Source organism: Uloborus diversus, chromosome 6 (assembly GCF_026930045.1).
Source record: "Uloborus diversus isolate 005 chromosome 6, Udiv.v.3.1, whole genome shotgun sequence".
In the NCBI taxonomy this organism is placed as follows: domain Eukaryota; kingdom Metazoa; phylum Arthropoda; class Arachnida; order Araneae; family Uloboridae; genus Uloborus; species Uloborus diversus.
The window spans coordinates 55,650,335-55,676,169 of NC_072736.1; the positions used below are offsets into that span (position 1 = coordinate 55,650,335).

Below are 25,835 nucleotides of genomic sequence, written 5' to 3' on the forward strand. Positions count from 1 at the left end.
CTTTCGCAAAATCGGTAAAATCGCACCAAGAGCCCACAATGATTGAAATTTCCCAAAATAACTAAAGCAAGTACTATAAGGGGATTACGAGCGCAGCTACTTTTTTTTAACCACTTCGTACTTCATTAGCCATACAGAGAAGGTTTTAGACTCCATGTTAAAAAAAAAGTATCAACAGATTAATCTTTTTAAACATGAGAAGAATAATTTCATGTTCTGGAAATTTGTATATGCTTAAATATAGTACTTTCGTTTCTAAATCAATACTATTTTGTACTTATACTATTTTGTACTATTTTGTTTACTTATTGCTATTTTACTTTTATGGGTAAGGAAGAAACTCGATTTTTAATCACGTCAAAAAGATGTATTTTAAATTATTTCACTTAAAACAGAAAACAAAAGCAAGTAACGATTTTTCTCATAATTATTACTGACCCAGGCAACGCCGGGTATTTTTGCTAGTTATGACTATTTTTATGCAGTTGCTTATCAGATAAGACAAGTGCAATTTTGCTTCGCACCCCGATATTACGAAAAACCCCGATTTAACGCATACAAGTTTCAGTCCCTACGATTTCGTAAACTCGAGGACCGACTGTACCAGGAATAGAGCACGTAATCTTAATATATAAAAATCAATGTCCTGAGATAACATATATATATATACATATATATATATATATATATCAACGCACAGCCGAAACCGCTGAAGCTTCAGACTTGAAATTTGGCAGGCATGTCCGCATGATTACAAAAATAACCACTAAGAAAGGATTTTTCGAAATCTCAATTCGTTCGGGAGAAATTAATTAAAACCCCTTAATTTCTGCGAAATTAAAAACCTGTCATTGAAATTCAAATCCCTTATTTTCGAAGGCTTTCCTCCATTCAAATCATTATTCAGTACTTCATCTCAACTTTTGGTCGATAGCGAACTATAAATTTGATATTGTTTTTGTTTCTCACGTGATTCTTCGAGGCTTTTCTCAAGTCAAATCATAATGTTTCTGTCTTTTGCTTTTATGTTTTCAAAACTAGAAACGAAGTTTTTAAGAACATCATCACAGGCGACTATCCTTTTGAATTTAGAAGAGTGCAGTTTCCTGTTAAAGTTTGCTTTGCAATAACCATTAATAAGTCACAAGGACAGACATTAAAAGTAGCAGGGATCGATTTAAGAGAAGACTTTTTTTCACACGACCAATGTTATGTAGCTTGCTCCAAAGTCAGTTCATCAAGCAGTTTAATAATTTTAGCACCAGAAAAAAAATGTAAACAAAGAAGTTCTAGCTTAAACATAGGTATAACAATAAAATGTGGATGACCTGTGTTTGCAAAGATAATCAATACTTTAAAAGGATTTTTAATAACAGTTAAAGATCGTTTAAGGACAAGGGCATATATATATATATATATATATATATATATATATATATATATATATATATATATATATATATAAGGAGTCCGGGGTCCCCGGGATCCTCCCCAAATTGGAAAAATTTATAGGTAATAAGTAATTATTATAGGGGATTTTCGAAACTAGGGGCACCAAGCACTGTTAACCCCTGCTAATTCCATTACCCGAGCAATACCGGATACGGGAATGCTAGTGGGGTATAAATGTTACAAATTAATTTCATAAGCAATGAAAAGAAGTAGTATTTTAAATATTTACTTTTAACAATAATTTTCTGCAATCGTTTACATCTTTATACATAAAGGGCTACTTCTGTCCGGGTGTCCGGGGTAAACTTCAAAACTACTGGACGGATTTTAATCATTTTTTTCACCGTAGATAGCTACATTATCAGGGAACAACTTAGGCTATAGTTTATTGCTAAAGAACTTAGTTTTGAAAAGTTATGGTGGAAAACAGTAAATTTCATGTAATTTCTCCATTCTGTGATTAAATATAAAAACCATTGTTAGGAAAATTCGTTGCTTAACAACAGCAATATTAAAAGTAATCACAATTAATATTTTTTATCAAGGCTCCTCTGGACAAGCATGACATTTATAGCTTTCTGAGGAGTAGTATCCTCATCTTTATACATAAAGGGCTACTTCTGTCCGGATGTCCGGGGTAAACTTCAAAACTACTAGACGGATTTTAACCATTTTTTCACCATAGATAGCTACATTATCAGGGAACAATTTAGGCTATAATTTATTGCTAAAAAACTTAGTTTTAAAAAGTTACGGTGAAAAACAGTAAATTTCATCATGTCAAAGCGGTGTGTTGTGAATTCTTCCAGTTAAAACAGAAAACGGAAGAAAGTAGCGATTGTTTCTGACAATGGGGTGGTTTCCTTACGTCAAAAGTAGTACTTTTAGTCACTGAAATTGATAGAATTAGCAAAAAATAATAATAACTTGGACCCAGAAATAATTTCATTTTCCCAACGGTTATTTTTTCATTAATTTTTTAAAATGTCAGATTTTTCAAACAAGGCGTGGTCTTAGTGACGTCACAGATGGTGCACTTTGCCGCATCTTTCACCACGTTTCCACGTTACGATAATCAAGAAGCGAATTAAAATTGCGCTCTATGCTTGCGATCAACCATGTCGTTGCCAATACACGTGAGTAAAGATGCGAATTAAATATTTAGCTCTGTGAGAGGGGCAACACTAAATGACATTTCATCATTTGTGATGTCATCCGGCAGAAGTATAAACATGAAAGCGCACCGATTTAAGTAATTTTTTCAAAACATTAAACTTAAACAAAATATTTAAAAAATGGTCAGATCTTATGTTTTTAAGCATGCTCTTTCAGAAAAAAATACTTTCAAAATTTTGGAAACGACTCCATTATTACTGACCCAGGCAACGACGGGTATTTTCGCTAGTTTTATTCATAAAGTGCTTGAACACAATGTGGATGGATAATATTGTCGACGGTTTAAGGAAAGGGGGGGGGGGGTCATGACCCCCCTGACCTTCTACTTGTATCCCCTGGGAGGGTAAGTCCGTTATTGAAGGGGGAGGGTTTCAAAATGGTGTGTACTCAATACATGTGTGTGGGGGGGGGAGGGGACATAGTGCATGCAAAACTGCAAAAAAAAAAAAAGAAAAAAACCTCTATGGTTCTAAAATTCACTGGGGAAGGGGGAGAGAGAATTGACCCTCCTGGTCCGCCAAATGGCGGGCGTGATAGAGGAACTTCAAAAGCTCGAACTATAACCGTCTTTTGAAGATCAATTTCAAAGATAGATTTTAAAATGAAAACGTTTTTACCAAGCACGTCATTTAGAAATGTTCCAGGGTTGGGGGGTGAGGGATGGGGTCAAAAGTGCGTACAATGAAACCTGTGTAAGTTGACCACTTGCGGTGCACTACTTAAGTTGGTCAACTTACAGAGTTTAAATTGTACGATACAGATCTAATTCTGTGCCTGAAAATAGCGGTCACACAATATGTTCAAACATGCATTTTACAAATGGGGAGGGGGGAGGGAGTTGCAATTGAACCCCCGAATCGACGCGGGCCTGTTTTTACTCATTTATAAATTTAGGGTACATCCCTGTGAACTAAAATTTCGGAGACCCCATACTGCGGGGACCTTTATTTAAGCGATGATAACTTTACATTTTCGGCATCATTCATCTCCGGAGGATAAATTGGAGCAACGATGTTAAATATGGCTGTTTCAATACTTCCGTTGAACAAAAATGTCATTTCCGCGACGATCCGAAGAAGCCAAAATCGCCAAGCGCAACACATGACGCGGCAACCCCTTTCGTCAGAACTGATACTCCTTTTACTATGGTCACGATGGCGCCAAGAGCAGGCGATATTTTTTGCTCTGAAGGACAGGTATTCGTGTCAGTATCGACTTCGATAGCCGAAGTGTGTTTAAATTTGTAGTGTTGTGGTGGTTGTAGTGTTATTATAGTAATCGATATTTTTGCGGTTATGTAATGTGAGGTGAAAGCTTTCAGTTTTAAAAACCCGGCGTGGAATAGCAGGAAAGTAATTGCGAATGTTCCGCTGCGAATCAGCTGACTAGAAAGAATATCACCTTGCTACTTGTTGATCTTGTTTTGGTTTTTATCAGGAACTTGAATATCTCGCTGGTCGGTAAGTGTATTCATTTCAATGTTCCAAACATCAATGTTGCACTTGTTCATCGGTCGATTTAAATATTGGTTCTTAACTTCTCAAAGTATTGCGTCGTGCATTTGCGAAGTTAGTTTTTGTTCTTTCGCGTAGTTCAGCGACTTTGATGCATAACTTTGCTGGGGAGTTTATCTGATTTCCTTGTTATTTTAATTGTGCTAGTTTATGTTTGATTCATTGACTTGACATTGGATTACGCAGTTGAATTGTTGTAAAAACATCATATATAGAAAGGAAAACGAATATTTTAGACATTTAATGATATTGCGTCATTTAGTTCAGTTAATAAAATAAGTGTTCAAATATTTTCAGTTTATGAAACACATGGTTTGTGCTTGCAGAATAAAATCTTAAACTAGTCTTTTTTGTTAGAATATTAGGTAATTTTAATAAACTAGGGGACTCAGCTTCCTGCTCGCAGGCGTTCGCCAACCCCATAGATTGCTTTGCAATCTCAATTGGTTCCCAAAAAATTAAATTGTCTATTCCGAAGAATCAGATTAAAATACGCGTTACGATTAGAACAAATAAAAACCCCTTCCCATAGAAAATAGAATTTAAGTAAAGAGGTCATTAGAGTAAAAACCAGGGCTGTGGAGTCGGAGTCGAAGAGTCGGAGTCGGACTGATTTTGGGGTAAAGGAGTCGGAGTCGGAGTTGTTAGAAAACTTGCCGACTCCGACTCCGACTCCGGGTTTCTTTTTTTCTTTCCTTTTTACTGACTCTCCTTGCATTTTTAGCCTACTTTCCCAGTAAAAGTCAGAAAAAGAAGAAAAAAGCATGAAAGAAGGCTTAATGCATCTTAAAAATATCCCGAAAAACAAAAAAAAGTCAAAAATAAAAAAAATAATTAAATAAATATCGAAAAATTAAAAATTGGAAAGTAGGGTATTGAGATGGGGAAAAATGTCTGTCGGTCTGTCTGTCTGTCGGTCTGTCTGTCTGTCCCCCCCTAAAAACTTAACAAACAAACTTTGTAGGAAAAAGCTTTTGATGAAAAACTTGTATATAAAATATCTTTTTGATTTGAACAATTTTCTGTTCAATTTTGAACAGTTCAAATCCCTTAACATTAGCGCCTACGGGGAAACTGAAAGTCAATGTAGATTCCGTACTTGAAGGCGGATTTACTTCAAACAAATTTTGTTGGAAATAGCTCTTGACGCCGAACTCCAGACTCCGACTCCGAGAATTTAGGGGCACCTGAATCCGAATCCGACTCCTGTGCCCGACAATTAATCGGACTCCGACTCCCCGACTTCGACTATGACTTCCTAGCTTTGGCAAAAATTTATACACGGACAAATGACTGACTCCGATTCTTGGATATTCGACTCCGACTCCTTCATCCCAAAATTAGATTGACTCCGACTCCGACGCTATGGTTTTAACTGTGAAATAATTATTGTTGATGTGATTTGTTTTTATTTCAATGCTAAAGTTTTTATTTAGGTATTCAGTTTTCGGTGAATAAACTCGAAGTCATTTATGTTTCTACAAAAAGATACGCGCAGACGATTTTTTTTTTTTTTTGACAATGAAAAGTATTTCTTTACGTTGACATTTTATTGTTTTTATTTATCTTGATAAGTGCATTAATTCATTTAAAAAATTATTTTTGGCAACAGGGGAAAAGAAACGATTTTTTTTTTGATAGGATGTATTTATTTTAATGAGCTTATTAATTTTTATTATTTTTTTTTTCGTTTTGAAAGCTGTTGAAGAATTTTTTTTTTTTTAATGAAAAAAAGTGTATTAGCTGCTTTGTTTAAAAGTTGCTGCTATTTTATTTGTTCGTTTTGTTTTTTTTTCTTTTTTTTACGCATCTAATTTTTTTAGATGAGTGAGGAATATTTTATTCCTAGAAAGTAGCTTAAAATATTGGAAAAATATGTTTGAAACAATTTGCGATGTTAGCTATTTTGAGAACATTGATCAGGTACTAGAAAGTAGTATGGGTATACGGGAAAGTAGGCTCGTCTAGTTCTAGACAGAACTTCTTGTTTAAAAACTGACTACCAATTGGTTCAATTACATGTATAAAAAGATACTAATGAGAAAATAACTGCCATTATGGCAATCAGCTAGCCTGAATGCTTACCGAACTTACTGTAGCCGTCCTCTAGTTTGCTTGCTTTTTAACTTAACTAATAGCGACTGTCAGCAAACGGTTTTGTTGCCTAACATTTTCAAGTAATCACTTTCAAATAAAAATAGAAATATAGTGTTTTGTTCGATCTCAGTTGTAAAATAGCGAAAGAAACGTAACAAATTAATAAGTCGAGGCCCGTAGCTAAGGTTGAAACGTTTAAGGGTGATCGACAAATTCAAAAACGTTCTGGCGCGAAAGCACGAATCCAAAAGATCCGATGAAAAATAATCTAATGTTTTTTTCTTTATTAAGACTATTTCTATAAGCTTGGTTCTCACTAAAAAGTATAGAACAAAATAAGTGTAAATGATTTCTTGATTGCAACACTCAATGATTGCAGCTAATCTTAAAATCTTAATATTAAGGTTAATTCTAAAGCAGACAATAAAATTTAAATTAAAAATTTAGCGAAGAAGAAATATAGGTATAGTAAAAGCTATTCGTATAAATTTGTATACCGGCCGCATTTTGTGTAAAATTAGCTCCTGATGTATATGTGCCCTATTTTCGTTGAAATTTGATTGATGAAATATAATTTAAAATATATTCGCGAAAATTTTCATAATTAAAGTATTTATAAACTCTGAAATTAACTTTGGGTGTCATCTACCTGATGGGTGTCACCCAGGGAAAACCACCCCCTCTCAAGAACTTGGATTTAGAAAAAAAAAAGCTTTTTTTCTCTCAAGTTACAGCTTTCAAAAATTGAAAGCACACGATTTGATCAATATCTATTTGTTAAACATTAAAGGGGGGCAAATTGCAGATAATCCTTTTCAAATTTTTTAAAAGGGATTTTTAAGTCATCTCACTTCTTAACTCGTAACTGCTGGAAAATTTGATTTTTAAATTGAATTTCTAACGTTGTATGCGTCTTGGGTTTACAATAAACAAAATGCGAAATTTTCATGAAAAGGAATCAATATTTCAATCTCTGTTTAGAGGTTTTCCCCCTTCCCCTGAAGGGAGAGAGGGAGTTGAAAAAATACAATTAAAAAAATCAAAAACATCCGGAGTCGGAGTTGGAGTCGGAGTCGGGCGCTTCAAAATCCAGGAGTCGGAGTCGGGGTCGGAGTCGGCCATTTTCCTTCCGACTCCGCAGCCCTGGTAAAAACATCATTAAAATCCTTCACCCACCCGAAGACAAAAAAACACTTGATCGCGATGCACAAATGCAAAAAAAAAAAAAAAAAACCGCTTTGAAGAGCGTTCTTTTTTCGATTTCCAAACTAACGTGTACCAACTTTCACAGCTATTGGTGCAAAACGGCAGTTTTGTACGTTTAAAAGTAGTTTTCAAGTTTATGGTCTAGTAACATTTTGCGCTTTAGTTCCATTCTTGAATTGAATTTAGTCTGGGACTTTCGCTAAAACAGGAACCCTTTTATCTGCTGTTATGATTGAGAAAGTTAGCACATGCATAACTTGATGCGGAAAAAATAGCTCTTTCGAGTGACATAGAATGTTAAGAAGTCGTGTAAAATCTTTCACTCCTTCAACAGTGAATTTATGTGAAATTTTAGCTTAAAAAATTATTATAAAAAAACAAATTTGAAATTTGAAAAAAAAAAAAAAAGCTCCGATGTGTAAATCTCCGGGGCTTGAAGTAATTTTATAACGAATTTCAAAGCTATGGGGTCTTCTGGATGCAACAGAACTTCATAATTTCTTCGACGTTACTTTTTTTTAATATAACGAGAAAGAGATTAAGCAGGGGTACGCATCCCGCCCCAAGAGCAAGAGAAAAATACCCCTAATACGGACCCCCCCCCCCTTTAGTGGGCACCCCTGGATCCAATAACTTAAATTATATACTGTCAGCCCAGCCTAATCGGGTAACGGATATACGAATACCCCGCTTAAATGAATAAAACCTCCTGGAACCGAATATTTCCTCATCGACACAATGTTAACGATCCCCGCTTAATCGAATAATTTCCGGCGATAATCGAATAATATTAATCAGCTTTAGCAAATGTTTTCGTTAAGAAAAATTTTGAATAAATTAGAAATAAATTAAGATCAATTATTGTTGTTGAAGGCGAGAAAAACAACATTCATATTCCATCAAAACGTTTCCACTGTTCTTTATTTTTCTTTTGTCTTTGTCATTACAAAAAAAAAAGTGCTGTCGATAATTAAATTATATAACACAAATAAATATACACATTTTAGATGATGATAAATTGACAAATAATAAATGTAAGATGCGGCAGACGAGGAGGGGAAAGAGGGTTTTCAAAACACTTTGAGTAAGCAATCCCCTATAGTGGAATTTTTCTAAAAATAACGTATTGAAAAAAGGTGCCAAAACAAAGATTTCATAACTCAAGTTGTAGGTTACTTTTTATAATTTCCATGCGTACTTGTAATGTATTGTATTAATTACTTCAATAACTTTTTTTATAGCTATCGATTTATTATTAGTGTTACGTTTAAAGACAAATGCTATCAATTTAGAAAGGTCCCCGCTTTATCGAATAATATTTCTTGGAACCGACAGTATTCGATTAAGCGAGGCTGACAGTACTTTAATTATTATACAGAATCACCAAATTAAAAATCTTAGAAGTCATGGCCCGGCCTTTCGAATTTTCTCTGTGTGTGTGTGGGGGGGGGAGCAAACAGTGTGTACTCCATGCAAATTTTATCGGAAAACAACAAAAAATCCCACTCATATGTAAAAACATTTATTTTTCAAAAACAGGGGATGGCAATTAAGCCTCCCCTCTAAAGGATGGGCCTTCATGGGTCAACACTCTGCATTTCAAATATTCAGCTTGACTAGAAATCAGGGTCGGACTGGGTCCCGAAAGAGAGCGCCAACCTTGGCCTCCAAAGGTCGGAAAAAAAAAGTGCAAAAAGAAAAAAAAAATCGATGGTGCATAGGTTAACGGGTTTAAAGGAAAAAAAAAAGCGAAGTGAAGTCGCACCGGTTTGTTAGCGCAAATAAATAAATAAATAAATAAAAAATAAATATATGTGTTCAGACTTGAGGGCGCATAGGCGGGAGGGCGCATTGCTAGCAGAGGCGGATGGGCCGGCGGGCCAGTCCGCCTCTGCTAGCAATGTGATTAATCAAAAACATAAGCTTTATTTGCATGGAAGCTCACGGGAGCTTAGCTCTTAATGTTTTAGATTAGCGGTTGCCAACGAGCGACCATTTCATTGAAAATGGCTACCAAAGAATCAAGTCCTACACCAAAAGTCTCGATTATGTGTTTCTTTTTTATTGAAAATAATATCGCTCTTCCTATCCAATTTGTTCCCTGCTCGAGTCTAGTAAGCGTTATCTTCATTTTGTACAGATAAATTTTGAAATATATACAAAAAAATATATACTTTTTATTCAGCATTCCGCGAGCCGCAACTTATTGCACACTGGTTAATTTTAAATTTTAAATCACTGAGTAAAAGGTGTTTGACAATTTCCTTGATAATGGACTCGAAATAGTTCTCTTTCAACTCTATGGAGATAAAAAAAAAAAATACTGTGTCATTTACAGCCTGCTGCATGAGATATGATTTTAGTTTCCAGGCCATGTAAAGATGGACTTCATTAAAGGTCTATGCTCCTCGATTTAACGATATCCTTGATGTAACGACAAATTTTTCCAGTCCCTTGATAATCATTAAATCGGAGTTTTACTGTATATCTTAAAATAATAAAGGTATGCGAAAAACTCGAAAACGACTGAAATCTGTGGAAGTTTTCCTGGTCAAGTCATGTAAATTTATGGTTGAGATCCTTCTGTATTCTGTAATGTTTTTAACCCCCGACAAACAAAGGAAGGGGGTTATAAGTTTGACGTGTCTGTGTATCTGTGTGTCTGTCTGTGGTACTCTAGCGCCTAAGCGGATGGACTGATTTTGAAAAAAAAAAAAAAAATCGAAAGGAGAGTTGATCGCGAGTGTTCTTAGCTAGGTTGCGTCTTCGGATGACATTAATTAACGAATATATTAATTAAAAACCTCTGAAAGGTTTTTTGCGATTTTTGCAGTGAAAAATTCTTTATTTTTTTTAAAATTTAGTACCCCAAAATCCCCAAATTCGGTAACCGGTTGATCATAGAACGCTGCGGTTAGGTACCAGTTACTTACCGGTCGACCCGTGAGGTTCGTCGAACGCAAGGATTGTTGGACGACAGGGAAATTAAAAGCAATGATTTATAATTTTAATCTTTTGCCAGTTTCTTTAGCAAATAAAATATTTGACATTTAATAATATAAGGTTTTTAAAAGGATTTTGATTCTACAATTGCGACTCAGTCGTGGGTTTTTAAAATTTTTAATTTTATCGTTGCTTGTTATTTGATATATTTCAAGACACAAACATGTTCTCCAAAAAAATATCAGACTGTTAGTTTCTGAATTAAGACCATTCAAAGTTTAAAAAATTTCAAAAGTGACTATTTTTGACAACTCATAACTTAAGAGAAACAAAATTCACACGAAATTTGCCCCGCAAATACTTCTATATAAAATGTTCGCAATCTATGAATTTCATTCTGTTATTCAACATGGTCTATTTGAATTTACTGAAAGGATCATCAACTGTGAAGGATTTTGTTAGACGTTGGAAAACGGAAAAGCCCTCATATTCACATTTTAAAACGACTTCACTTCAGTTTTAATCTTTATTATTTTTCCCCGAGGGTCATTCCATACAGATTCAACGGATGAGTGCGCTCGACCATTTTTAATTTTTTTGAAACTCATATCCCAAAAAGATGCATATGAATGATGTTTAAAACCACTTTTATTTTTTTTATCTAACCTTAACCCATGATTTTTTAGAGGTCATCAAAAGTCATTTTCGTAGTCAAAAATGGGACGGACTTTTAGACCTTTACATTTTGGTCCAAATATAATTGAATAACAATCATGGCAGAACATTTTACTTTTTGATGTTAAAGTACATTAGATAATAATCTTACACACTGAGTTATGTAGCTATAACTTAATAATTAAAATAATGGCAGCAGGCCAAAGTTCAAGGTCAAATGTAAAATTTTTACTCATTTCAAAGGCCTCATAGCTCGGTCTACTCTTATTATTAGTCTATGGCAAAAGCTAACCACTAGAACAATGCTAATAAGAATATGTAACTGTTGCTGTGTGTTTATTTACCCTTTATAAATTACAGCCCCTCAAAGATCAGAAAATTGAGAAAAATGACATTTTTAGACCCCTGTAACCCAAAAGGGGATGGAATTAAAAATAAAATTTCTTGGCCAATTGAATATTCCATTCAAGTACTGCACATGTTATATATATTGTTTTGTGTATTTGGTTTTTAAAAAAGATAAAGGGCTTTGAAATGACACAGCATGTTCCGTACTGAAATACTTTACTCAAATACACAACAAAAATAGAAAGAACTTTCTTAATTTATGTACTCACGAAACGGATGTCATCTTGAGAGCTGAATGGCATTTCTATGCAATATCACACGGTAATGGACATTGTAACAGAATCAGAAGAACCGTAAAAAGAATTGATACTACTAAGATTAGCTTGCAAAGAACTACTAGAAGTCACATTTTAATTCCTACAGAAATGTATACCTTCTGCAATTTTGCTACTAAACATTGCATGTATCCTTGTGAGCATTCAGTATATTAAACTAGCTGAAAAATGATGCAAGAAATGTTTGACTCTGCAAATAAAATTCCCAGTACAACATTTAATCACTGCTTCATGCCACCGTATTTAAATATTATCACTGTAAAATTATTGTCCCCTAGCAATGGGTATGAAAAATAGTGTGTTACTGAAAAGACTATCAAAAGAAAATGCCCATTATTGTCAAAAAAGTTATTACATAGCTTGTGTTGATCACTAAATTTAGATCCCCTGTCATTGTCTTGCTCCTAGTACATTTTCAAAGTATCAAATTATGAATGTGCCTTGGTAAAGCATTTCAAAACGCAATATACTTCAGTCACCATTATAACTTACTAGGTGACTACTAGGTGAGTTCATTTTTTCAAAACTACACTCAAAGAAGAAATAAAAAAAGCACTTTTTAAAATTTAAATTTTGTATATATAATGTTTTTGCATATGTTTAAGGCAATTTAGATATGTTAATGTACAGAGCATATGTTTGTGTGTATTGAAAATTTGTGTGTGTAGATAGTCTATAAATTAACTACTTAAACTGTCAATCAAGTATGAACTACTCATTCATATCCAACTATTTCTAAGTTATCAAATTAAAATAGTTTTTTTATACTTAAAATATGTTTTTTCAGTATAATATATTATATAAGCCATTTAAGAAAGAGCAATGAAGTTTTCACACTTTTTATTTCTGTTTTAGTGCGTAAATTAACTAGCACAACTGCTCAATTTCAAAGACCTGTATCTTTTTTACAAACCAAATACACAAAAAATATATATAACATGCATAGTACTTGAATGGAATATTCAATTGGCCAAGAAATTTTATTTTTAATTCCATCCCCTTTTGGTTTACAGGGGTCTAAAAATGTCATTTTTTGTTATTTTTCTGATCTTTGATGGGCTGTAACGAATAAAGGGTAAGCAAACACACATCAACAGTTACATATTCTTATTAGCATTGTTCCAGTGGTTGGCTTTTGCCATAGACTAATAATAAGAGTAGACCGAGCTATGGCAACCCTTTTGCTGCTCATAAACCAAACGATGTGACTGGTGAATATCCTAGCAACAGCGGGCGTTTGATCTTTTATGGAGTCCGATTTATAAATTTGTTATTCTAAGTTGTAAATATTTTGTTAATATAGCGAGTTTTTCGTTTAGATAGTATTGTGCATTTTCTTTATTCAATTTCAATAACTCTCTAAGCAATTAAAGATGCAAGCGCCCAAAAAGAATCGGCAAGCGGTAAGATTTTTACCTACAATTTCAATTTAAGATACCGATTAGTACATTTTTGCGTTAACGCAAAACGTTTACGCCATTACGTTTACGCCAACGCTGACTTAGCAGTTCCGAATGAAATAAAAGTTACTGAAAACTGTGATCAAAAACTAATTACTAATGTCAAAATAATGCATAACTAAAAGAAAAACAGTTCGATCATCTCTGCACCTGGGAAAAAAAAAATTATAATAAAAACACATTACGTCTTAAAATACATGTCGAGTGCCAAACTATAGATAATCCTGCCATCTAGCAACCATGCTGCCAAAGTTTTCGCCAAGCCTTCCACCAGTCACATGATGTATCCATGAACCAATTTTTTCATCAGCAAGTCCGAAAAGCTCTGTCTACTCTTATTATTAGTCTATGGTTTTTGCCTTATTTTATTTTGTGTTTCCGTCCCCTACGCGAATTATCCCCCTTTGAAATGAGTAAACATTTTACGTTTGACCTTGAACTTTAACCTGTTGCCATTATATTAATTATTAAGTTACAGCCACGTAACTCAGCATGTAAGACTATCATCTTATGCACTTTAACATCAAAGCGTAAAATTAACTGCCATAAATGTAATTACTAACACGCTTTTATTAGCTTCGTATGTATGTATCTTGTAACGGAATCTTGCAGCTCAAATTTCGCCCACTTCCTGCGATCGAATTCTTTTGAAATTTGGAACGCGACCTTAGACCCGATGACAATGCAATATTCTATAATCAAATTAATTAATTAACTGTTTTAATTGTTAGTTTCCTCCAATTTTAATCAATATTTTGGCATAAATCCAACAATGTGAAAAAGGAAAAATTTTAAAAAATACATCAAAAAATGCTCGCAAAAATTATTTAAAAATATCTACAAAAACCTTTAATTTTTCTGCATCAGACAAAATTTGTTCCAATGTTCCAAGGTAATTAGAACATGAAATATAATTGTTTTTAACTAATCTCATGCCAAAATTTAGGTGAGCCTTCAATTGGAAATTCATTGCTGATCAGACTATTGTTGAACAAAACTTTTATTAAAATGCATCTCAAATTTTCAAAGTAATATAAATATGATTTCCGCAAACATACATCGATGACTCACAGTAGCTTCCCATCGGGGTGCCCTTGTCTTAACTTTAAGATATTACCTCGCACTCGTTTTATAAATAATTTCGTCGCCTGATAATTCTGCAACGTAAGAATAAAAAACATAAAAATAAAATAATAGTTTAAAAAACTAAAAAAACACGCTTTCGTAGCAAAATGAACTAAAAAGTGAAAAATAATCTTTGGATGATAGTAGTTGACCAATCACTTAATTTAAATGTAATACAAAAAAGCGTGGGGGGCTTCTTATCAGTTCTCTTGAATTTCTTCCATGTGTTGCCCATGCAAAAATGTAAATAGACAGCACCCCACGCTTTTTTTGTATTACATTTAAATTAAGTGATTGGTCAACTACTATCATCCAAAGATTATTTTTCACTTTTTAGTTCATTTTGCTACGAAAGCGTGTTTTTTTAGTTTTTTAAACTATTATTTTATTCAAATAGATTTTGGCCAAAATGCAAAGGTCTAAAAGTCCCATTTTTGATTGCGAAAATCACTTTTGATGACCTCTAAAAAATCAAAGGTTAAGGATAGAGAAAAAATAAAAGTGGTTTTAAACATCATTCATATGCATCTTTTTGTGATATGAGTTTCAAAAAAATTAAAAATGGTCGAGCGCACTCATCCTTAAAATCTGTATGGAATGACCCCCGAGGTTTTTAGATGGGGTGGAGGGATCATTCATGAAGACGAAAGGGAAGGGCATTGTTGTATTGGGTTTGATTTCAATGATACCAAACAATCTGGTAGAAGCTTTAGTTTTTGGTTAAGTAAGTTAATCATTGAATTAACTTTTCAGCAAACTGTTCAACTAAAAAGTGTTTCGCGATTTTTGTAGTAAAAACATATTTAAAAACATAAAAGTTAAGTACCAAAATAAAGAAAAAATTTTTGTGCTTCTGATAAAATGTATTTGGAACTCTCATGTTATATAGAATTCGAATTATAACGTTTTTTTAAAAGCAGATTTGAAATACGGCTAAGCCTTGATTCACGCGATGGGTAACCGAATTTATTGCTGCCATACAAGGAAAGCAAATATAATGATTTAAAAATTTTCTGTTGCCAGTTTCTATTTGATAACAAATTACTTGATAAAATACTTGTAATTGATTATTAATAGCACAAGGCTTTTAAAAGGATTTTCATTTTCCCCTCTTGATTCTACATTTGAGAACTCTGTCAGGGGTTTTTAAAATTTTTAATTTTATTTGTTGTCTAAAGAGTTGGTGTGAAATTGGTCTTCTTGTCTGTGGTTAGTTCTAGTGATGTGCCGGATCGTTAAAAAAGTAGATCCTTGGATACGGATAAGGATCATTAGTGTCAAGATTCGCGGATACGGATCTCAATTTTTTTTTTTTACCCAATTCAACTATCCAAGTGTAAAATTTGGTACGGAAGGTATTCCCGTTAGAATAATGGCAGTTTCTTCAAAAAATGTAAACTGCGGCAAAAATATAATCAGAACTATGATTTACTCTTTAAAGAAATCTCCGTTAAAATTGAGAGAGAGTTGGAAGGAATTTGTCAGCGCTGCATTAATGCTTAGATTGAATGTGAAAAATTATTTCTAGCTTACTCGGTAGATGTTAGATACAGGAGCAAGAGTGTAAAGCTGCTACTGGACAGGCAAGAAATAACTTTTCGCATTTTATTTTCAGCATAAATGCAGCGCTGACCCATTCCACCGAACTTACTCCGACCGAAGAAATACAGAGCCGGGAACACCTTTACAAACAGTAAATAGAGAATTTAGTCCCACCTTTTTTTGAAGGATACCAAATCCCAAATCAATAACAACAACTAATATAAAATTAAAAAAACAAAACATGTCCCACAGAGCCGACCTCATATTAAGATGAATTTCGCGGGTCAGATTACACATTTGTTAACAAATATGAACTGACAGCAGGTAAGAATTTTAAATCATTGAGTTTTTTCTCTTTATCTTCCTACTAGGAAATCGCTACAAATCACGTGTATAAAGGCTTAGAATTGCATTTAAAATTACAAAACAAGATTATAGCTCCTACTGTATACAAGTTGGAAGTTTCAAATAAATATCAAACGCAAAAACTTCGTTCTTTCAATTAGGGCCAACATTTTTAACGTACGGGTAAATTTTTACTACCATAATTGTGAAAAACTGTTTTTTATTCGGTTTTTAAGTCGGTTTTTAATTTATATCTCCGGTAATTAAAGTTCTGCAAAAATGAGGCCAAGCTAAGAACACTTTCGGTCAAGTAACCTTTTGAATTAAAAATGAATTATCAAAATCGGTTCATCTGTTTAGGAGCTATGATGCCACAAAAAGACACACTGACACACACTTTTAAAACTTATTTCCCTTCCTTTTTGCAACGGCGGGGGGGGGGGGGGGGGATACAAATTTGCTTTTGAAATGATACCTTATAATTTAAATAGGGAATAAAACCTAATTTAAGAGTCTTTTATTCAAATATTTAAAATTTTTTAGAATTGAAATGATCCGTTTAAGATCCGTCAAAAGAGTAACGGATACGGATACAGATCTTTATTTTCCCTCGGATATCCGCAACATCACTAGTTATTTCTTATCCGCTCAAAAAAAAAAAAAAAAAAACCCTTTGCTTGTTTTGACTGTTTAATCTCTGTTGAATCTTCAACGCATTTTCTTAAAATTAAAAAGTCACGTAAATGACGCTACGTGAGCGTGAACTTTCTTTCCAATTAGATTCTATGCTAATATGTTTTTTAGCTTTACCCGCGTTCATGATTTGCATATGTACGGAACCTTAAATTGTTCATCTGGGGTATGGGGGACCGTTTTAATGAGTTTCGAACATAGTAGGTACAAATCGAGTCTACTGGAGCGGATGGCCGGTCCGGATTTTCCGGAGTCTGGCACAAGTCGGCCGCGCGGCCGATGAGAGTCCACTTGCTATCGCCGCCACTCCGCGCCGAAAGCCACAATCATCAACGCTAAAAATACATCAACGCATGGGGATGCTGTAAAGCAGTGCTGTTGTTTGGAAAAAAAAAATGAGGGAATTCATCTACGGGTTTGAGGAAACCCATAAAAAAAGGTGGTTTGAAACCAATTAACATTACATTTGCATTCTTTTTGCAATAAGAAACCAGCTATATTTCAGAGGATGTCCCACCCCCCTAACTACAGCACTGCTGTTATGTTCATAATACTGTCTCGTGACTGATGATAAATGACATCAATTTTGTTGAAACATGAGCGCTAAAAGGCACAAAATAAATGTCATTTATTTAACGCGGAATATTCGCTTGTGTGTGACCGATTTTCATCTAAAAAAATAAATAAAATTCCCGCTTATCGTTTTGGATTTCGTAATCCCAATCAGTCATTTATGGAAAAGGCGGATTGTAAAATATATTACTAATGCAGCGTTTTGAAGTTGCTAAAAATGTTCAAGTTTTCATTTGATATGTTAATTGTTTCACATGCGTTTAGTTTAGTAATTGTCAGCTACAATAATAATAAGTAGTAATAGAAGGAAGAAAATGAGCTCGTAATATCATTTTGTCTTAACTGCAACTTATTGGGATAATTTTTAAGCTGCTAAAACATTTCACTGGTCACGTAAAAACAAAACCATACACAAAAGTTACGACTCACGAAGGTGTCATACTGCCGAAGGAAGTTAAAACGCCGTACTCGGAAATTTTTCATATTTTGCCATTTTTATCATTCAATGTACTTTAGCTTTTTTGTACAAACATTAGTATTTAATTCCAGCTGAAAATATAGCACTTTAAAACCAACACTTCTCTGTTGTTGGTGTGGAACTTGTGGTTTTTTGGGAGAGCGGAAATTCTGAAAATTTTACCGAACGATTAAACACGGGTGAGCAAACATTACATGCAATGAAAAGGGATGTTAGGGCATTTAAAAAATTGCAACATCCTCATATAAATAACAACCGATGATCGAGTAACCCGCGTGTTTCAACAATGAAACTCGCGTCACGGCATGATAATTTGATAATATATTTTGGTACTGTTTAACATGCAAGGAAAGGCTTTATTGTGACAAGGCTGAACTCGATCCGGTAACTTAACTGTTTTACTGGTAAGACTGTCATTTCAGGGGAATGAAGAAACGAAAAAGCGGCCAACTATGAACGCTATCTACTGGAGTTTAGGGTTAATCCACTGGAGTTAAGGTTAAAATGTCAGCTATCAAAATTGTATCACCAAACAGGCAATTGCTTCGTTCAAATGTAGAAGAGTAGAAGCAATTTTCACCCGTCATACCCTAACGGGCGACTTTCTAGTTGTAAATAAAAGTCCAAATTTTTGCCGAATCGTCAGACAAAATATTCAGAATGAGGAAATATTTGGGAGAAGGTAACTACAATTTGTTTTTTCATTCTGCTTCGAAGAAAGCTCAACAAATTCTTGTTTATTCAAAATCGTGGGAGAATGTGAAGATTTAATTCAAATTTTTTAAACTACCATTATTCACTTAGAAGTAAATTTTAGTAGTTTTTTTTTTTTTTAAGAAAAACTTTGGCGAAGTTTAACTGATTTTTGCATAAATTGACTCTTATATATGATTTTTATTTATTTTTAACTCGTTTAGACAATTTCACAATTTCGCGGAGAATTCGCTTCGAGACCTAAAAAACTCCCCGACTTGTGATCATATAACAACGTCGAACGTTTTCATAAAAACAAATAAATGAGAAAAGAACCTGCACTCCCCCCCCCCTTTCCGTTCTTTTGTATTTCGGTACGACGAGTTTATAAACGTTATTTTCATGGAAAAGTATTTTCTTTTTATACTAGTCTTTAACTTTGGATTTAAAAGGTTTTGAGTTTCACTCCTTAAGAACATTTCTTCACATCAAAAGTCCAAAATTGGACTTCTTGTACTTGTTTTTTACTTTTAGCAAAAATTACACACATTTCGTAGCATTTTGACATTTTTTAACAACTACAGTAGTCAACTCTCGATAACTCGGAAGTCCCAAGGGACCGGTTAAAACGTTCGAGTTATGGGAAATTCCCACAGCCTGTTAATGAGTTTGATGCAACCCAATGGAAACTTCGAGCTAAAGGAATATTCGAGTTAATAAGGCTGCGAGTTATTGAGACTCGGAAAAGTTTTGACATAATATATTTAAAATGACGTCGTTCCCCCCCCCCCTTTTTTTGATGCGGCATTCTACATCATTATGATTTCTACAATTAGAGTTGTTTAAGTTGAGGCATGATTTTCCTATTTTAAGTTTGCCTGATGTGCATTCTGCACACTTTAACGTCTTGTTAACACCTGAATGGCTAGTTAAAAAAAAAAAAAAAGACGGACGAAGTTAGAAAATTATGTCATATTCACAGACAAAGAAAAACTGTTTTCCTAGATGTCCTTGAAATAAATAATTCCATATTTTTTTTTTGCAGCTATCGAAGATTAAACTGCTAAAAAACCTCAAAAATACAAAATTATTTTAGTTTAAATGTTGAAAAAGAACATACTATAAGTCCGTGAGCCGTGTCGTATTGAACAGCGTTCCTTATTAACTTCTTTGACAAGTGGGACCTTTGTTTTAGTTTTCACCTTTTTCGTAGAACCGGTGGTTTTCTTTCAGTAGTATAACTTGGAATTACTTCCAATAAAAACAAAATTTATTTCAAATTTTTATTGCTTTCAAAAAGCAACTTCAAGCGTTCTTTTGATCTCACTTTTAGAAAGCTGACAGATGTCCGTAGCTTTTTAAAGAAACCTTCATAAGCTTTTAGATGGCGGAACCAAACTGGATTTATAGTATTTGAAATAATGATCAATTATTTTACCCGATAAGTCGGGGGAAAAAATAAAACTTGTCTGCTTGTTTGACGAAATTAATTTCTAACCCTCATATAGACATAGCGAATTCCTTGATCAAGTAACTCTCCTGACGTCATCAACAATGAAACTCGGGCCGCGATGTGATAATTTGATAAAATATTTTGGTAATGTTTAACATTCAGGGAAATGCTTTATTGTGACGAGGCTGAACTGGATCCGGCAACTGAACTGTTTTGCTGGTAAGACTGTGTCATTTTAGAACTAGTATGTTGTGGCCATCACGAAACTTTCTTCTATATTTTTCTTTTTTTTCTGATCCTTCCCCATGCTTGACGAGGAAGCAATATTCCCAACAAAAACAAAATTACACATGCAAAAACTGAAAGTTATTTTAAAAGCCTTGCTTGAATTAATTACAAATATTTTATTTGTTAACAAACATAAGATGGCAACAGTTAAAAATTTTAAATCATTGAGATAATATTTCCGATCATTTCCATACAATTAAAATCACGAGAAATACGCAGACGACAATCTATTACGATTTATCTTTCTTATTGTTGCATTAATAAAGCTATTTTTATTCGCAAAGAGAAAAAAAAAATCAACACCTCTTGGAGCGATTGGTGTCAAAATTGAACCAAAGCTTGTTTACATATGGATTCACATATATTCCAAATTTCAACCAGAACGTAGCCTTACTTCTTGAGATAGGGCACTCACAATGGAAAAAAAGAACGGGCGATTGCGCTACCCCCTTTTTAGCTGTTGTCACCAAAATAAAATCAGCTCTTATACCCACTAAGGGCTACTTGTCAAAAAATTTTTGTTTGATTCCGATCATTATTTCTTGAGATACAGCAGTCACCATTGACGACAAAAAACGTTCTATAGCTCAACACCCGTTTGAGTTATTGACACCAAAATTGAATCAGCACCTGTTCCTGTTACTGGCAACATATGGACCAAATTTTGTTTGATTCCGCCAGTTACTTCCCGAGGAATAGCAATCACGCGTAACTCAAAAAACGTCCCATTGCTCCACCCCCTTGGAGGAATTCGCGCCAAAAACCAATGGGCACAAGTTCACATAGGGGCACATATGTGTACCAAATTTCGTTCGATTTCATGCGGTAGTTTTTGCTGTAGAGCGGCCACAAAAAACTGGTCACACACAGACGTGACACACACATACACACACACATACATACACACACACAGACAGACAGACATTTTCCAAAAATAGTCGAAATGGACTCGGCACACCACAAAACGTTCGAATCCGTCAAAATTCGAAATTCGAAAATTTGCACGAATCCAATACTTTCTTCTATATATTAGATATAGAAGAAAGTAAAAATGGAGAAAAGAAAAAGTGGTTAACATGTTAACAATGAATGCTATCTAATTGAGTTTAGGGTTCATCCACTGGAGTTAGGGTTAAAGTTTAAACAATCAAAACATCACCAAACAGGTAACTGCTTCCTTCAGGAGCAATTTTTACCCGTCATATTTTGACGGGTGATTTTCTAGTGTATAAATACTTTTTCACATCATTTTGTTAACAAAGAATTTTTTCATCCGTGTTTTGTTTCTAACACGAGAGGCGTCTGAATGAAGCACGGTGTTGTACAAATTCTTTATTATCAACTAGCGGTACCCGCACGGCCTTGCCCGTAGTAGAAAATTAAAAGGTCATTTGGTTCGCCTGTATATTTCCTGATAATGGATGATGAATATATCACCCAATATGCTATGTTAATTTGCTCGCCCATGGTCGCATATGGTAGTTTGCGCGTCCAGGTTATGATAATTCGCTCGGTAGAATGTTCTTAAAATTGAAATAAAAAATGAAAAAATCGAATTTTTGAAGAATCCCTTCGAGGTGTTCACCGCTATGCTACGAACTAATTTTGTGCCAAATTTCAGGAAAATCGGCCGAACGGCTGTGCGCGTAACAGACAGAGATCCAAACATTCAGTCTTTCAGCTTTATTATTAGTTAAGAAAAGATGAATGAAAATAAAAAACGAATATTTGTCGTTCTTATTATTTACGTTCTCGTTATCATAGTTTAGAGTGATTACACGAGTATTTTTTTTTTTTAAGTCTAAAAATTTAGTCCGAATATACGGATAAGTGAGGTTCTACTCCAGTGAAAAAGATCTCAATAACGAAATGTATAGATACAAATGAAGATGAATAAATGGGTACAGGGGCGGACTGACCCGCTGGGGGCCGGTGTACCCTTCCGCCTGAGCGCCTTCGTGTTTTATTTATTTATATTTATTTATTTATTTTATTTATTTATTTATTTATTTTTTTGCGCCCTTGAACGTGTGCGACTTTGCCCTTCCCCGCGACTTCGTTTCTTTTTTCTTCCTTTTATAAAACTACTATGTTGTGGCCATCACGAAACTTTCTTCTATATTTTTCCTTTTTCTGATCCCTCCCCATGCTTGACGAGGAAGCAATATTCCTAACAGAAACAAAATTACACATGCAAAAACTTGACGACCATCCCAATGTCTGAATTATTGTAAAAACAAAACAAAGAGCGAAAATTGAAAGTTACTTTTAAAGCCTTACTTGAATTAATTACAAATATTTTATTTATTAACAAACATAAGATGGCAACAGTTAAAAATTTTAAATCATTGAGATAATATTTCCTATCATTTCCATACAATTAAAATCACGAGAAATACGCAGACGACAATCTATTACGATTTATCTTTCTTATTGTTGCATTAATAAAACTATTTTTATTCGCAAAAAAAAAAAAAAAAAAAAAAAAAAAAAAAAATCAACACCTCTTGGAGCGATTGGAGTCAAAATTGAACCAAAGCCTGTTTACGTATGGATTCACATATATTCCAAATTTCAACCAGAACGTAGCATTACTTCTAGACATAGGGCACTCACAATGGAAAAAAAGAACGGGCGATTGCGCTACCCCCTTTTTAGCTGTTGACAATAAAATAAAATCAGCTCTTATACCCACTAAGGGTAACTTGCCGATAAATTTTTCTTTCATTCCGTTCATTATTTCTTGAGATACAGCAGTCACAATTGACGACAAAAAACGTTCTATAGCTCAACCCCCCTTTGAGTTATTGACACCAAAATTGAATCAGCACCTGCTCCTGTTAATGGCAACATATGGACCAAATTTTGTTTGATTCCGCCAGTTACTTCCTGAGGAATAGCAAGCACGCGTAACTCAAAAAACGTCCCATTGCTCCACCCCCCTTGGAGGAATTCGCGCCAAAAACTAATGGGCACAAGTTCACATACGGGCACATATGTGTACCGAATTTCGTTCGATTTCATGCGGTAGTTTTTGCTGTAGAGCGGCCACAAAAAACTGGTCACACACAGACGTGACACACATACACACACACACATACATACATACATACACACACACACACACACAGACAGACATTTTCCAAAAATAGTCGAAATGAACTCAGCACACCTCAAAACGTTCGAATCCGTCAAAATTCGAAATTCGAAAATTTGCACGAATCCAATACTTTCTTCTATCTATTAGATATAGAAGAAAGTAAAAAGAAATATTGTATTCGCGAAAAAATTTTCACTCAAAAATCGGCCTTAATTTCTATTTTGCTCACCCCCGAATGAATGTTGAGTTTTTTTTTTCGACTCGACCACACGTGGATATATGCCTAGGAACGTACAGACACCTATCCATTAACACAAATATCCATTTTGACGATCCCCGAGTTGATTACAACGAGTTTTCTCGAGATGTCTGTATGTTCGTATGTACAGGGTTCATTATGAAAGTAATGAGCATAGTGTTATTGTGACGCGACGATAGATGGCAAAGCGGTAAGACCGGCTGGGAAATGTGGAGGGGGATATGCCCTTTCAATGCATCCAGTCGTCAGTTGCTTTCGAGCAGTGTGAGCGGAGATAAGTGTCTCCGCTTGAAGTATGTTTTCAACTTTTGTAACGTACCAATGGAGCGTTCGCTTGAACAACGATACACCATAAAGTTTTGCGTGAGGCCTGGAAAAAATGCAACCAAAAACATACCAGATGCTGCAAGAAGCCTTCAAGGACGATTTCATTTCAAGATCACAGTCTGGGAAGTGACACAATGCGACCAGTCACGCAGCCTTCATCATTACCAACTTCCTGGCCCGGAGCAACACCCCGGTGATCCCTCACCCCCTTACAGTCCCGACTTAGCTCCATGTGACTTCTTTTTGTTTCCGTGACTCAAGAGAGAGATGAAAGGAAAACATTGGAAATCGTGGAAAACATCCAACACCATGTTACAACGTTCCTGAGAGGCATTCCCGTCAAGGAGTTTCAGGGTGCCTTACAGGCGTGACAAACACGTCTCCGCAAGTGTATTGATGCAGGAGGAATGTATTTTGAAGAATATTGAACATTTGTACAAATTACGATCAATAAATATATTTTGCCAGTAAATGCTCATTACTTTCATAATGGACCCTGTATGTCGCATACTCAAAAACGGTATGCCCTAGAAAGTTTAAATTTGGTACGTGGACTCCTAGTGTAGTCTAGCTGTGCACCTTCCCTTTTGGTTGCATTCCGATGTTATTAAGGGGGGTCTTTTGCCCCTTCTTGGAGGGAAAAAATGTGGCGTTTTTTTTTTTTAAATCAGGTTTTGATTTCGCCACTGTTGGTGATATTTAGAGAGTAAACTATTGAATCACATTAAAATTGCCAATAATGGGAAAATGACATTAAATTGGAGTAAAAGGAAGTCATGTGATGCACACATCAGCTCGTTTATTTTTTCGTTGCCATCGAACCTGTGCGCCCTTTGGGAGTCTAGATTGGCCCCCTCTTGGGGGACCCTGTCCGCCCCTGGATGGGTTCAATTTAATGAAGTTGGTGAACGTTTTAAATTTGTTTGTGTTAAAATAGATCACAGAAACTTGTGTTGCATAATTTCTTACTAATGAATCTTTTCTTTATCTTTACCCTTTCTTTACTAATAATAAAGCTGAACGTCTGTGTCCCTGGATGTCTGTTACGCGCATAGCGCTTAGACCGTTTAGCCGATTTTCCTGAAATTTGGCACAAAATGAGTTCGTCACATAGTGGTGAGCACCTCGAAGCGATTTTTCGAAAATTCAATTTTGTTCTTTTTCTATTCCAATTTTAAGCCCATTTTGTCGAGCGAATTTCCATAACATGGACGAGCAAATGACCATAACATGGAGGAGCAAATTAACATAGCATCTTGGCGATACATTCATCATCCATTATTTGTAAATATATACAGGCGAATGAAATGACCTTTTAATTTTCTACTACGGGCAAAGCCATGCGGGTACCGCTAGTATTTACTAAATAAAATTGTGTGTGAATTTAGCTGCCAATGAATAACCGATTCATTTCGTGATCCATTTCACCTTGCGTGTTCTCATTCTCACAATGAGAACGATCTGCGCATTCTTAAGGCATAATTATAACCACAACTCTTAGAACCATCCCGCTTGTGACACTGTGGCGTGAATGGAAACCAAAAGATTGATTTGATTGAAAGAAGGAAACGTTGACCCATCTCTACCAATTGATTTTATTAACTGAATGCAGAGTGTAGTGAAATTGTAGCTGTCTTGATCTCTCAGCATTTCAGTTCTTCCGGCGAGCTTGCGCTTTGCTGAATTGCACACTGTCTGTCGGGAGTTATTTATGACGAAGTGTTCTTTGCTTCGCGATCGCCGATTGGTTGGT

At 34.8% G+C, this 25,835-nt stretch overlaps 1 protein-coding gene across 1 annotated transcript in view; it reads left to right on the top strand.

Annotated features, from left to right (window-relative positions):
* Positions 1–3,794: 3,794 nt before the first annotated feature.
* The window catches only part of LOC129224763 (hypoxia-inducible factor 1-alpha-like), a 389,541-nt gene continuing 367,500 nt past the window's right edge, over positions 3,795–25,835 (top strand). Inside the window, exon 1 of the mRNA XM_054859311.1 lies at positions 3,795–4,088. The gene's annotated coding sequence lies outside the window, so the exon portion shown is untranslated. The remainder of the gene's footprint in view (positions 4,089–25,835) is intronic.